Raw genomic sequence first — 12,495 nt, forward strand, 5'->3', positions numbered from 1 at the left:
ACAAACTGTTTTCGAGTTAATTTTTTGAGAAGGAAATTAGCTTTCCTTTTTACGCCCTTTTCAAAAGATAGGTGAAGAATATTGTAAAACAAACAACATGAACACATTTCAAGATAGAAGATCATTAAAGAGCAAAATTTCATTTGAATGAAGAATGGCCGCGTCTACGCGATTCGTGCATTGAGTTGGAAATGCTCAGAGAATAGTCTTCTGCAGAAAATTCAACAAGCTCTATTTTCAAACAGTTGCTGTGATTCCGTCAGAAATATCTCCTGGGATTCGTACGAAGATTACTCCACGGATTTTTTGAAAGTTCTTTATGAAATTGTATGAAAAATAACTGAATGAATTTTTAAAGGATTTCCTGCAAAATTTTCTGAGGAAGTCACTGGAAAAACTCTTTAAGATTCCTAGGAGAAATTATTTTTAAAATTCTCATAGGACCCCTGGAAATAATTATCTGAAGCAATATGTGAAGTAATCCCTCTATGAACACTTAATAAAATCCTTTATATACCAGTGGACAGATTCCTGAAAAAAAAATATGAGAAATATCCTACGAGAATTTCCGAAGAAAATTTAAGCGAAATTTCCATTGAAAAATTTGGAAATATTGATAAAGGACAGCCTTGGGAAAATTCCGAAGAAAACCAAAAAGAAGCTTCTGAAGGATCCCCGAAAATAAAGAACTCTTGATAGACTTTCTTGGAAAATTTCTAGAAAACAACAAGAAATAACATCCTGGAGTAGGAGATAAACCAGCCATATGCTGAAAATCTCGATACTAAAGATATAAAAAAACATCCTGGAGTAATTTCCGAAGGAAATCAGAATCCAAAGATTGTTTCTCTTTTAGGATTACCGAAACAAATCCGGAAGAATTCCTCAAGAAACATTTGAATAAATCCTAAATGAATAAATTAAGCCCTCCCTTGAGATCTTCTAAAGGAGCTTGTAGGAGAGTCGCTTGAGAATTTTCTAAAAGAACTTCGGAGAAATAGAAATTAGGAAAGAACAATCCTTGAAGGAATTTCGAAATGCAATTTAGAAGGAATTTCTAAACTGGAGCAATTTAATACGAAATACCTGTAAAAACTTCTTGAAAATTTCCAGTAATATTTTCTGAAAAAAAATCTAAAAAAAAATTACGAAAGATATCCGTAGAATTATTCATGCAAGAATCTCTGAAGGAACTCTGGCGGAAATTTCTAGAGGAATTTCTTCTAAAATCTCTGTATGAATTCCTGCATGAAACTGCGAAAGAGATTCCGCTGGAATCCCATTTTTGATGGAAGCAATGGAGGGGTTCCTAAAAAAAAATGCTTCTTTTTCTCGAAAATGAAAGATGCACTCTCCTAAGTTGTATATGTAGTTACTTAGCTACACCTGCCTATGGTAGTCCTAAAATAGTCACAAAAACAGTTGTTTCCCAATAAAATCGTGTACTGGAGAACGTGGTATTGACAATATTCAACTGTCACAGTTACATCAAATTTACAACATTTAGCAGTACTGGTTTGAATATTGTCAAATAAAGTTTCACACATAAGATTTTTTTTTAATCAGGATGATAACCTTTCAGTGATAAAATAAGAAAATTAATCACCGCCAAGTGACACTGTACCAATTAGGAATTCTGGGAAGAGTTTCATGAGAAATATCAGAATGAAGGGATAACTAAAGTCATTGAGAAATTCCCGGTGAAATTCACAACAGATTATGTTAAGAGTTCTTTAAATTTATACATGAAGGAATGCCTGGATAATAAAATAAATAAACATCAACAAATTTGTGGAGAACTTGTCAAGTGAATTCCTGAAAAAATCCGAGGAGAAATTCTTAAAGGTTTCCTTAGACAAAATCCTGTATGAACTACTGGAAACGTGCATACATAATTATCAAGAAAAAATCATAATGGCAATCTCAAGTTGTCATAGAATTTTTTTGAATCATTCCTGTTTGAACCACTGTCAACAGGCATGCAAGAATTTCTGGAGGAATCCTTGAAAATATTGCGTTCTTTTGCCTTCAGCCATTTACTACGCAATCATTGAATTTTTGAATGAGTTCCAGAAGGAGTTCGTAATAGAATGCCTGTTTGGATTTTTTAAGGAATCTCTGGAAGAATTACTGAAGAAACCGCTAGGGGAATTTCCAAAAGAACTCGTGGCAGAATCTCTGAAAAAAGTCTGAATAAAAGGAGAAATTACCAAAGGTACTTCTTAACAAAGCCCTGAAAGATTATCTGATGGAGTCAATATAAGATTTTTTGAAAAAGTCCTTGGAAATATTTGTAAAGAAATAATCCCTTGAAAAAAATCTTGAAAATCGACAAAAAAAATCTGAAGATTACATGAAAGATTTCACGAAAATTCTGGAGCTATCCGTGGCATATTTTCCAAAAGAATCTCCGCAGGGATTTCTGAGGGACAGGGGAAAAGTCTGAGGAAGTTCTTGTCATGTTTTCCAGAGAAGTACAGGGTGCGGCAGGAAAAAATGCGAAAAGTTCAAGGCACTATTACACGCCAAATATGGGATACATATGACTATTTTTTCATGACAGTGTATCAGTCAATGTCTATATTCTATCACTGAAAAATAAAACTGAACATATTTGAAGTTAAACATGTGATAATGTAGGCCTAATAAGCGGATATCAATAAACTGCGCGCCCAATGGTCATTAAACAATATGACTATAACAGTAACAAAATTAGCTCAAATTCGATGAACAACCAGACCACACTGATCCAGAGTCATGTAGTTTCACATACCAGATGAAATAAGTACATATATTTGATGATATTGTAGAGAAAATCAAAAATTTTGTTTTATCAGATGCGAAATTTAGCGACCTGTGTAATTTTCTGCGGTTTGAAAATTCTGGTTGTCTTCATCTTCAGGCGCTGCCCTGTAAAGGTTAGTGACCAAAATGGGAAAATTTTTAATTAAATTTTCAGAAAACTAGCCTATTATAGATCATGGAACGTTGAAACATAGATTGGTTAATGTCAAATGGACGAAAATGAGGTTTGAAGTTGAAAAACACTTTCGCATTTTTTCCTGCCGCATACTGTACATTCAGAAATTTCTGCAGAAATCTCTTGAAGAATTTCAGAAGGGAACTTCGAAAAATTACGAGATCTTCGGAGAGTAACCCTTAGAGGATTTTGGATTTTTTTAAAGTATCCATATAGCAGTTTAGAGAGCAATCCATGGAAGCTTTTCTAAAGATGTTCTTGAAGAATCTGTAGAATATTGTTTGGATTGAATCCTTGGAAGGTATTGGAGGTTGCCCAATTAACATTTTCAGCGCTATAAGTCATTTGCTTTCTGTTGTGTAACCATCGAGTAAAAACAGTCAACGCTGAATAAAAGGAAAGCTAGTCAAATATAAATCATAAGCTAATACATGACTGCAAAACAAGCACTATACAGCTACCAAACTCGGTTTTCAGAAATCCATTGCTTGTCACTGGGGCTGCCTTTACTCCACCCTATTCCAACTCCGGGAGATTTCCCGGAAGATGTGAAAACTTGAGCAAATCGAATAGGAGTTCCCACTAACAAAACAGCTGCTACAAAACAGTACAATTCGTTATACTGATAAATCCCCAAACCAGCAGCGCTTTAAAGGCCGTTATACGATTTCATTACGGCTAGAAGCAGTAATAAAGGAACTGTTGGTTTACCAACACGGCTTGTCGGATATAAACATTATTGTCAAAACAAACTTTAAGCGGGATATATAGCTACTACTCAAATTCTTTACAGCTATCCATGTATGTGCTGTGAAATTATTTGGGTTGCTTTTATTGCATTTTTATTCAATGCCGGAAGATGTGTATATCGAGTAAGAGTCCCAGCCACTACAACAGCTGCTTTTATACAGTACGTTTTGTAATGTTGCCAAAACACAAAACAGCAGCGCTTCGTAGCCGTTTAAAGAACACTCTTTCAGCTAGAAGCTGTGAAGTAGAATCTGTTGGCGCAACCACACAGCTTGTTCAATGTAAATATTATTGCGTTTGACGTTTCACAAGCTTTTACAGCAAGATGAAGTTGGGTAAGGTTTCTTGTGGCACAATTATGAAGCCTTGTCTGCAGTAAAACAAAACGGGTTATTTTCTATGTTATTTATATATAGCAGTGTGGCAGCGAGGAATCGGGACCAGTGGATACGGAGATCGGGAGTTCGATTCCAAGTAGCGGCAAGTACTTTAATTATTCAATTTTAAAAGTGATAATTCCAGTTCCACATGTATTGCGTCACGGTATCCATAACCTAATTATATTTAATCGTTTAATTTGAGGATGCCGTAAAACTATTATTTAACAACTGCGAAAAGGCTGAAAAAGCGCCTTCTCAAGATGTTATTCAGTTAGTGGTTACATAGGAGCCGAGAAAAGAGCTATGACTAGGTGGCATAGAAGCTGATCGCACAGCATGTACAAGCTGATTAAGTTCGCCAGATGCATTGGTATAGGGCTTGCATACAAGCTTCCATCCATATGTACAACACAGTAACTCAGCATCAAGCCGTATTAAGGACGCTTTGTTGACGTTTACATTCACAATAAATGTTAGTTGGGTAAGGAATATCAAGAGGAATTTTCAAAAGAGTACCTTAAACAATTTCAGGAATAAATTCCTGGGAGATTTATTGATATCTTTACAAAGTTTTTAAACCCCTGCAGACATTATTGGATAATCATCTAGAGAAGTTTCTGCAGAAAACTCTAGGAACACTTGTGAAGACATTTGCAAATACCTTTTAAGAGGGTTTTTAAATAACCTTTGGGTGTTTTTCAAAACACATATTTCGAGTTATATCTGAAGGAATTCCTACACAAACATTTAGGAATGAATCCATGAATGTTTTTTTAATGAATACTTGAAGGATTTTCTAAAGCACGTCCTGTTGGAAGACTTTCTACATGCATCCCTGGGGAAATTCTTTAAAAAGCTATGGATGATTTTGTGTTGAGTTACTTGATGAAATTACTGAAGCAAACTGTGGAATAATTTAAAAGAAATGCCTGAAACACATTGTAAACACGTGTTTGAAAGAATTTCTAACAAATCTCTGTTGGATTTTCTAAAGAAATCCATGGGTGCTTTCTAAAACATTCCATAGACGATTTTTCAGTGCTTCCTCCGACAAATCTCAGCATTCAAGATTATCAAAAATAAATTTCGAAAAATGCTAGAAGTAATGCATGCTTCTCGGAGGGTTCATTGAAAAAATCTTCTGTAGAAATACTGGGATAAATTTTCTGTGGAATTCCTGAGGACTTTTTTTAAAACATATTTTAGAAAAAAAAGGAAAAATTTCGAATGGAACTACTGAAACAGTTTCTTAACCCACCATCAGTCGCTTGGGTGTACTGAGTACACGCGTCTCAGAAAAATGCAAATAATAATCGAAATTCGCACCAAATTGAACCGGGTGTTGGTCCTATTCCAAGATCCACTCTTCTTCTTGTTAGTAAGAAAGAAAAAAAAATGAAAAAATGCACGGAAAGTACTCGAAAAATACGTAATTCTAACCTCACATTTTAAATGTGTACTCAGTACACCGGCGCGACCGCTGGTGTAACTTTTTTGAGAACGGCGTTCAATTTATGGTTTATATGCTTTACTAGATACAATGTTGGTGTCTTCGGCAAAAATGTCCAACTGGATAATGCGCGTCTGATAGTGGACATGTGGAACCGGTCAACACGATCTGATCCTGTCCCGGGTGTCGGAATGGCCCTCGCGAGAACCTGTTTCGAGGACATTTCAGTTATGGCACCAAAACTAGGCGTGCGACGGCTCTATCTTCATGATTTTTCATATCCATTATTTTAGTAACCATGAAAATGACCAGTGACTTCCCTGGCCAACCCGTGGCCACCGGAATGTGCCCTGGAGGAACCTGTTTCGAGGAAATTTTAACCATGACACCAAAACTAGACTCGCGACGGCTTTATCTTCATGATTTTCCATATCCATTATTTTAGTAACCATGAAAATGACCAGTGACTTCCCTGGCCAACCCGTGGCCACCGGAGTGTGCCCTGGAGGAACCTGTTTCGAGGACATTTTGAACATGACACCAAAACTAGGCATGCGACGGCTCTATCTCGCTGATTTTCCATATCTATTACACAAGTTTACAAAATAAAACGAAAGTCGTGAACTTCTGTCAACGACCAAAATTTTTGAAGCACAATTTAGTGCTGATTTCGAAACCGACCTTCAAAAAATTTTAAGTAGAACAGTTTTTGAGTTTTAGCTCAATATCGAGTTTTGCATTTTTTTTAAATATGTAATTTACTAAAATTCAAATATATTGCGTTTTGTTCAGCCAATTTTAAATCTTTTTCCATAAATTAAACGCTGAATACAATACCATTCGATCATCTGAATACAGGTTTTGCGTCAGGTTGATGAAATTCAAGATATTGACGAGTTTTAGGGACGATCTCCTTAAATTTTAGCAAAATTCCCAAAAGTTTTTGAAGAAATGTATTTTTTTCAATAAGAAAAAAACAACTTAAAAATTCTTTCTCGACATTTATTTGACATATCATATGTAGGCGAGTTACAGTAAAAATTTCAGCTCAATCGGAGTATTGATTACGGAGAATGAGATGTTTGAAGTGAGCGACTTTGCTTAAAAATAGAACAAAAATCGATTTCAAATCATCAACCTTGTATGGAAAGTCGAAGAAAATTCCGCTCTACTGTAATTTTTTTCTTTCGCGTTTTCGAACTCAGGGCATGATTCTACACCAAAAATGATCATCAGCTTACCGAGTTCAAAAATGCTGTAAACTAGTGTTATTTTTGTAAAATGAAAATGACCAGTGACCTCCCTGACCAACCCGTGGCCACCGGAATGTGCCCTGGAGGAACCTGTTTCGAGGACATTTTGACCATGACACCAAAACTAGGCATGCGACGGCTCTATCGTCATGATTTTCCATATCCATTATTTTAGTAACCATGAAAATGGCCAGTGACCTCCCTGGCCAACCCCTGGCCACCGGAATGTGCCCTGGAGGAACCTGTTTCGAGGACATTTTGACCATGATACTAAAACTAGGCATGCGACGGCTCTATCGTCATGATTTTCCATATCCATCATCTAGGGTAAAGCGCCAGGGAGGTTACTGGTCCTTTTCATGGTTACTAAGATGATGGATATGGAAAGTCAGGAAGATAAAGACGTCGCATGCCTAGTTTTGGCGTCAAAGCCAAAATGTCCTCGAAACAGGTTCCTCCAGGGCACATTCCGGTGGCTACGGGTTGGCCAGGGAGGTCACTGGTCATATTCATGATTACTAAGATGATGGATATGGAAAATCATGAAGATAGAGCCGTCGCACGCCTAGTTTTGGTGTCAAAGCCAAAATGTCCACAAATCAGGTTCCTCTAGGGCATATTCCGGTGGCCACGGGTTAGTCAGGGAGGTCACTGGTCATTTTCATGGTTACTAATATGATGGATATGAAAAATCATGAAGATAGAGCCGTCGCATGCCTAGTTTTGGTGTCATGGTCAAAATGTCCTCGAAATAGGTTTCTCCAGAGCACATTCCGGTGGCCACGGGTTGGCCAGGGAGGTCACTGGTCATTTTCATGGTTACTAAAATAATGGATATGGAAAATCATGAAAATAGAGACGTCGCATGCCTAGTTTTGGTGTCATGGTCAAAATGTCCTCGAAACAGGTTCCTCCAGGGCACATTCCGGTGGCCACGGGTTAGTCAGGAAGGTCACTGGTCATTTTCATGGATATTTAAAAAAATGGATACGGAAAATCATGAAGATAAAGACGTCGCAAGCCTAGTTTTTGTGTCATGGTCAAAATGTCCTCGAAAAAGGTTCCTCCAGGGCACATTCCGGTGGCCAGGGGTTGGCCAGGGAGGTCACTGGCCATTTTCATGGTTACTAAAATAATAAATATGGAAAATCATGAAAATAAAGCCGTCGCAAGCCTAGTATTGGTGTCATGGTCAAAATGTCCTCGAAACAGGTTCCTCCAGGGCACATTCCGGTGGCCACGGGTTGGCCAGGGAGGTCACTGGTCATTTTCATGGTTACTAAAATAAGGGATATGGAAAATCATGAAAATAGAGACGTCGCATGCCTAGTTTTGGTGTCATGGTCAAAATGTCCTCGAAAAAGGTTCCTCCAGGGCACATTCCGGTGGCCAGGGGTTGACCAGGGAGGTCACTGGCCATTTTCATGGTTACTAAAATAATGGATATGAAAAATCATGAAAATAAAGCCGTCGCAAGCCTAGTTTTGGTGTCATGGTCTAAATGTCCTCGAAACAGGTTCCTCCTGGGCACATTCAGGTGGCCAGGGGTTGGCCAGGGAGGTCACTGGTCATTTTCATGGTTACTAAAATAATGGATATGGAAAATCATGAAAATAGAGACATCGCATGCCTAGTTTTGGTGTCATGGTCAAAATGTCCTCGAAAAAGGTTCCTCCAGGGCACATTCCGGTGGCCAGGGGTTGGCCAGGGAGGTCACTGGCCATTTTCATGGTTACTAAAATAATGGATATGAAAAATCATGAAAATAAAGCCGTCGCAAGCCTAGTTTTGGTGTCATGGTCAAAATGTCCTCGAAACAGGTTCCTCCTGGGCACATTCAGGTGGCCAGGGGTTGGCCAGGGAGGTCACTGGCCATTTTCATGGTTACTAAAATAATGGATATGGAAAATCATGAAAATAGAGACGTCGCATGCCTAGTTTTGGTGTCATGGTCAAAATGTCCTCGAAACAGGTTCCTCCAGGGCACATTCCGGTGGCCACGGGTTAGTCAGGAAGGTCACTGGTCATTTTCATGGATATTTAAAAAAATGGATACGGAAAATCATGAAGATAAAGACGTCGCAAGCCTAGTTTTTGTGTCATGGTCAAAATGTCCTCGAAAAAGGTTCCTCCAGGGCACATTCCGGTGGCCAGGGGTTGGCCAGGGAGGTCACTGGTCATTTTCATGGTTACTAAAATAATGGATATGGAAAATCATGAAAATAGAGACGTCGCATGCCTAGTTTTGGTGTCATGGTCAAAATGTCCTCGAAAAAGGTTCCTCCAGGGCACATTCCGGTGGCCAGGGGTTGGCCAGGGAGGTCACTGGCCATTTTCATGGTTACTAAAATAATGGATATGAAAAATCATGAAAATAAAGCCGTCGCAAGCCTAGTTTTGGTGTCATGGTCAAAATGTCCTCGAAACAGGTTCCTCCTGGGCACATTCAGGTGGCCAGGGGTTGGCCAGGGAGATCACTGGCCATTTTCATGGTTATTAAAATAATGGATATGGAAAATCATGACGATAGAGCCGTCGCAAGCCTAGTTTTGGTGTCATGGTCAAAATGTCCTCGAAACAGGTTCCTCCAGGGCACATTGCTGTGGCCACGGGTTGGCCTGGGAAGTCACTGGTCATTTTTATGGTTACTAAAATAATGGATATGGAAAATCATGAAGATGGAGCCGTCGCATGCCTAGTTTTGGTGCCATAACTGAAATGTCCTCGAAACAGGTTCCCGCGAGGGACATTCCGACACCCGGGACAGGACCAGATTGTGTTGATCGGTTCCACATGTCCACTATCAGACACACATTATCCAGTTGGACATTTTTGCTGAAGACACCAACATTGTATCTAGCAATGCATGTAAACCATAATTGAAAGCGTATGCCGTGTACTGAGTACACGACGCGACCGCTCGTGTAACTTTTTTTGATGCGAATGATGGAGGGTTAAGTAATCCATGGTGCAAATGCTGATTTAATATCAAAAGAGATTTCTGAAAATCCATGCACAAATTTCCTTAAAATCCATGCAAAATTCGATTAATTTTTTTTTTTTTCAATTCTACCTATTCGAATTTCTGAAAGATTTTTTGCAAGATAAACTGATGAAAATTTTCTAATGTTTTCTAGGATTTTTGAAAAAAAAATCAATGAAAGCAAATTCCTTATGTGGTTTCTAAAAAAACTGTGCATAAATTTCCCAAGGAGTTCCTGTATCAATTTGTGAAGAAGTTTTTTGGAAGATTTTTTGATAAAAACTTGGGATTTTTCACATTAATTTTGTATACAGATACAGATTTTTGAAAATTGTGATACAGATGTTGCATAAAATCATCTGGCATACCTGTAATACACGGCTTTAGGACATTTGGTCGAATGACATTTGGTCGAATGACGTTTGGTCGAATGACATTTGGTCGAAAGTATGTTTGGTCGAAAGGACATTTGGTCGAATGGACATTTGGTCGAAACCCATTTTGTGGAAGAAGAAACATATGACATTTAGTCGAATGGTCAATTTGTCGAATGGACATTTCGTCGAAAGGCGCTAACCGATGAAAAGAGATTTAAGTGGAAAAATATTCTAGATTTGGGTATCTGAATTTATGTGTTACTGAACTTACCCAAGCAACACACATGTTATATATTAGTTACGGCAGCGCAAGTTTTGGTTGTATAGAAGTTTATTTGACGTTATTCCAACATAATGTTAGAATTACGTAAAATTAACTTCTATACAACTAAAACTTGCGCTGTCGTAACTCTTATATAACGAGTGTGTTGCTTGGGTATTTGGTTGAAAGTATGTTTGGACGAAAAATATGTTTTCACCGAAAAAAATCAACAAATCTCGAAACATAAAATTCAACGGTGACGAAAAACCCCACAAAGAATATACGTTAAGTTGTATAGCAATTTAATCATGTTAATAATATCAAACATTAAACAGCAAATATTTCATTCAAGGGTGTTTATTATTAAGGTAACTTAATTTGCAATGTAGTTTTCGTTGGCATTGGTGAAGTAGTTGATTTTCCATCGAAGATTTCTCCTTATCTTTAATATTGGCTCTTCTTCCAAGTTTCATAATTTCACTGCGTTTTTGTGTAGCACATACTGGCTTTTCCATCATAGGTTTCTCCTTCTTTTCAACATATGCTGTTCTTTCAAATTTGTTATTTGTGCTGAAAGTGGACATTATGGTTGTGATTTTTTTTGTTGATGATTTTTCCTTCTTTTGAACATAGGCTATTCTTTCAAATTTCGCATTTGTACTATGTTTAAATGTTATGGCTGCTGTCTTTTTCTCATACTGAAAATATATTTTGTTTCATTGTACGAAATCACTCGTCATGTTTACAAATGCCATTCGTTGTTTTCTGCAACGAAAAGCTTCGTAATGTGAATGAGTTCTTTTCGTACAAAATTGCTCCGACACATTTTTCTGTCTCTTTTTTTTTTTGTCGGAATGACATTAAACATGCTTAAAAAAATACCACACGTTCGTCCACTTGGATACCACAGGCTTCGAATCACGTATCTTCTGATTGATACCTACCAGTGCTAACCACCCATCTGTGGGCGCTTGTTGAAACCATCCAAAAACAACCAGAACGCTTTCCACTTTGGTTCTGTTCATAAATAACCTTCACTTCCAACCGAGAGCACATTTCCTTTCCTCTTCTCGCACACGCACCGTCATATGCTCATGAAAACAGGTTGCTTTGTTTTCTCTGCGATCCAACCAAGCGTTAGTGAGGACTGCAAAACTTTGTTGCATTCTACGAAGCAAAATTTTCTTTTTACGCATGATTAGTAAAAAACGTATGACATTTGTATGTTTTGTTTTATTCTACACAGCTGGAGCTAAAATCTACGAATGAGCAAGTTGACCGCGTGTCTGATTCGTGATTTCGTACATGATACTACTCCATTTGTATTGTTTCAGCATGGTGGTACGAATGGACCGTACATTATACGCAAATTGCTTTCAATTTACGAAAACTAGTTTTACGAAACATATTCGTTGAGGTTTTACGAAAGAATATTCTGAGTGCATGTATTTTTCCTTCTTTAAAACATAGGCTATTCTTTCACGTTTATTAACCCTCCTAGGATGTTCGGTTTTTCGCACCACGTTGGCGTAATGCACGTTCAGCGTGCCTGTTTGGATCATATTGACCCCAACATCGTTTTCCTGTACGCTGTACAAACTGCTGAATGTTTCATAAGAATTTTTTCCTTTTGAACACAAGCTGTTCTTCATTAGCTGATGCCTCTTTTTTTTAGATATTTTTCCTTCTTTCAAACATAGGCTGGTCTTTCAAGTTTACTCATTTCATTGCGTCATGTATCAACTGCTGATTTTTTTCATCAGTGGTTATACCTTCTGGGGTTTTGTTCAAGTTTCCTGATTTTATGTACTATGTTCATATGTTGAAGATGCAGATTTTTCATCTGATATTTTTCCTTCTTTTAAACATAGGCTGTTCTTTCATGTAGTGTTGCACTTGAACTGAACACGAGTCGAAAATATTTAATATAAATGCTTTCAATGTTTTGATTGAAACGCAGTAGAAATTAAACTTGCGTGTCAGAGCTCAAGACCGCCCGTTCAGATACCGATTCAGCTCCGAACTCATATGTGCTTACTCTAACGATATGTTATGCGAAT

General features: G+C 37.7%; 1 protein-coding gene across 4 annotated transcripts in view; it reads left to right on the forward strand.

The window, feature by feature from the left end:
- Positions 1 to 12,495, forward strand: part of LOC109433445 (uncharacterized) — a 314,324-nt gene that overhangs the window by 202,926 nt on the left and 98,903 nt on the right. The window lies entirely within an intron of this gene.

Source organism: Aedes albopictus, chromosome 3, assembly GCF_035046485.1.
Source record: "Aedes albopictus strain Foshan chromosome 3, AalbF5, whole genome shotgun sequence".
NCBI classification, from domain to species: domain Eukaryota; kingdom Metazoa; phylum Arthropoda; class Insecta; order Diptera; family Culicidae; genus Aedes; species Aedes albopictus.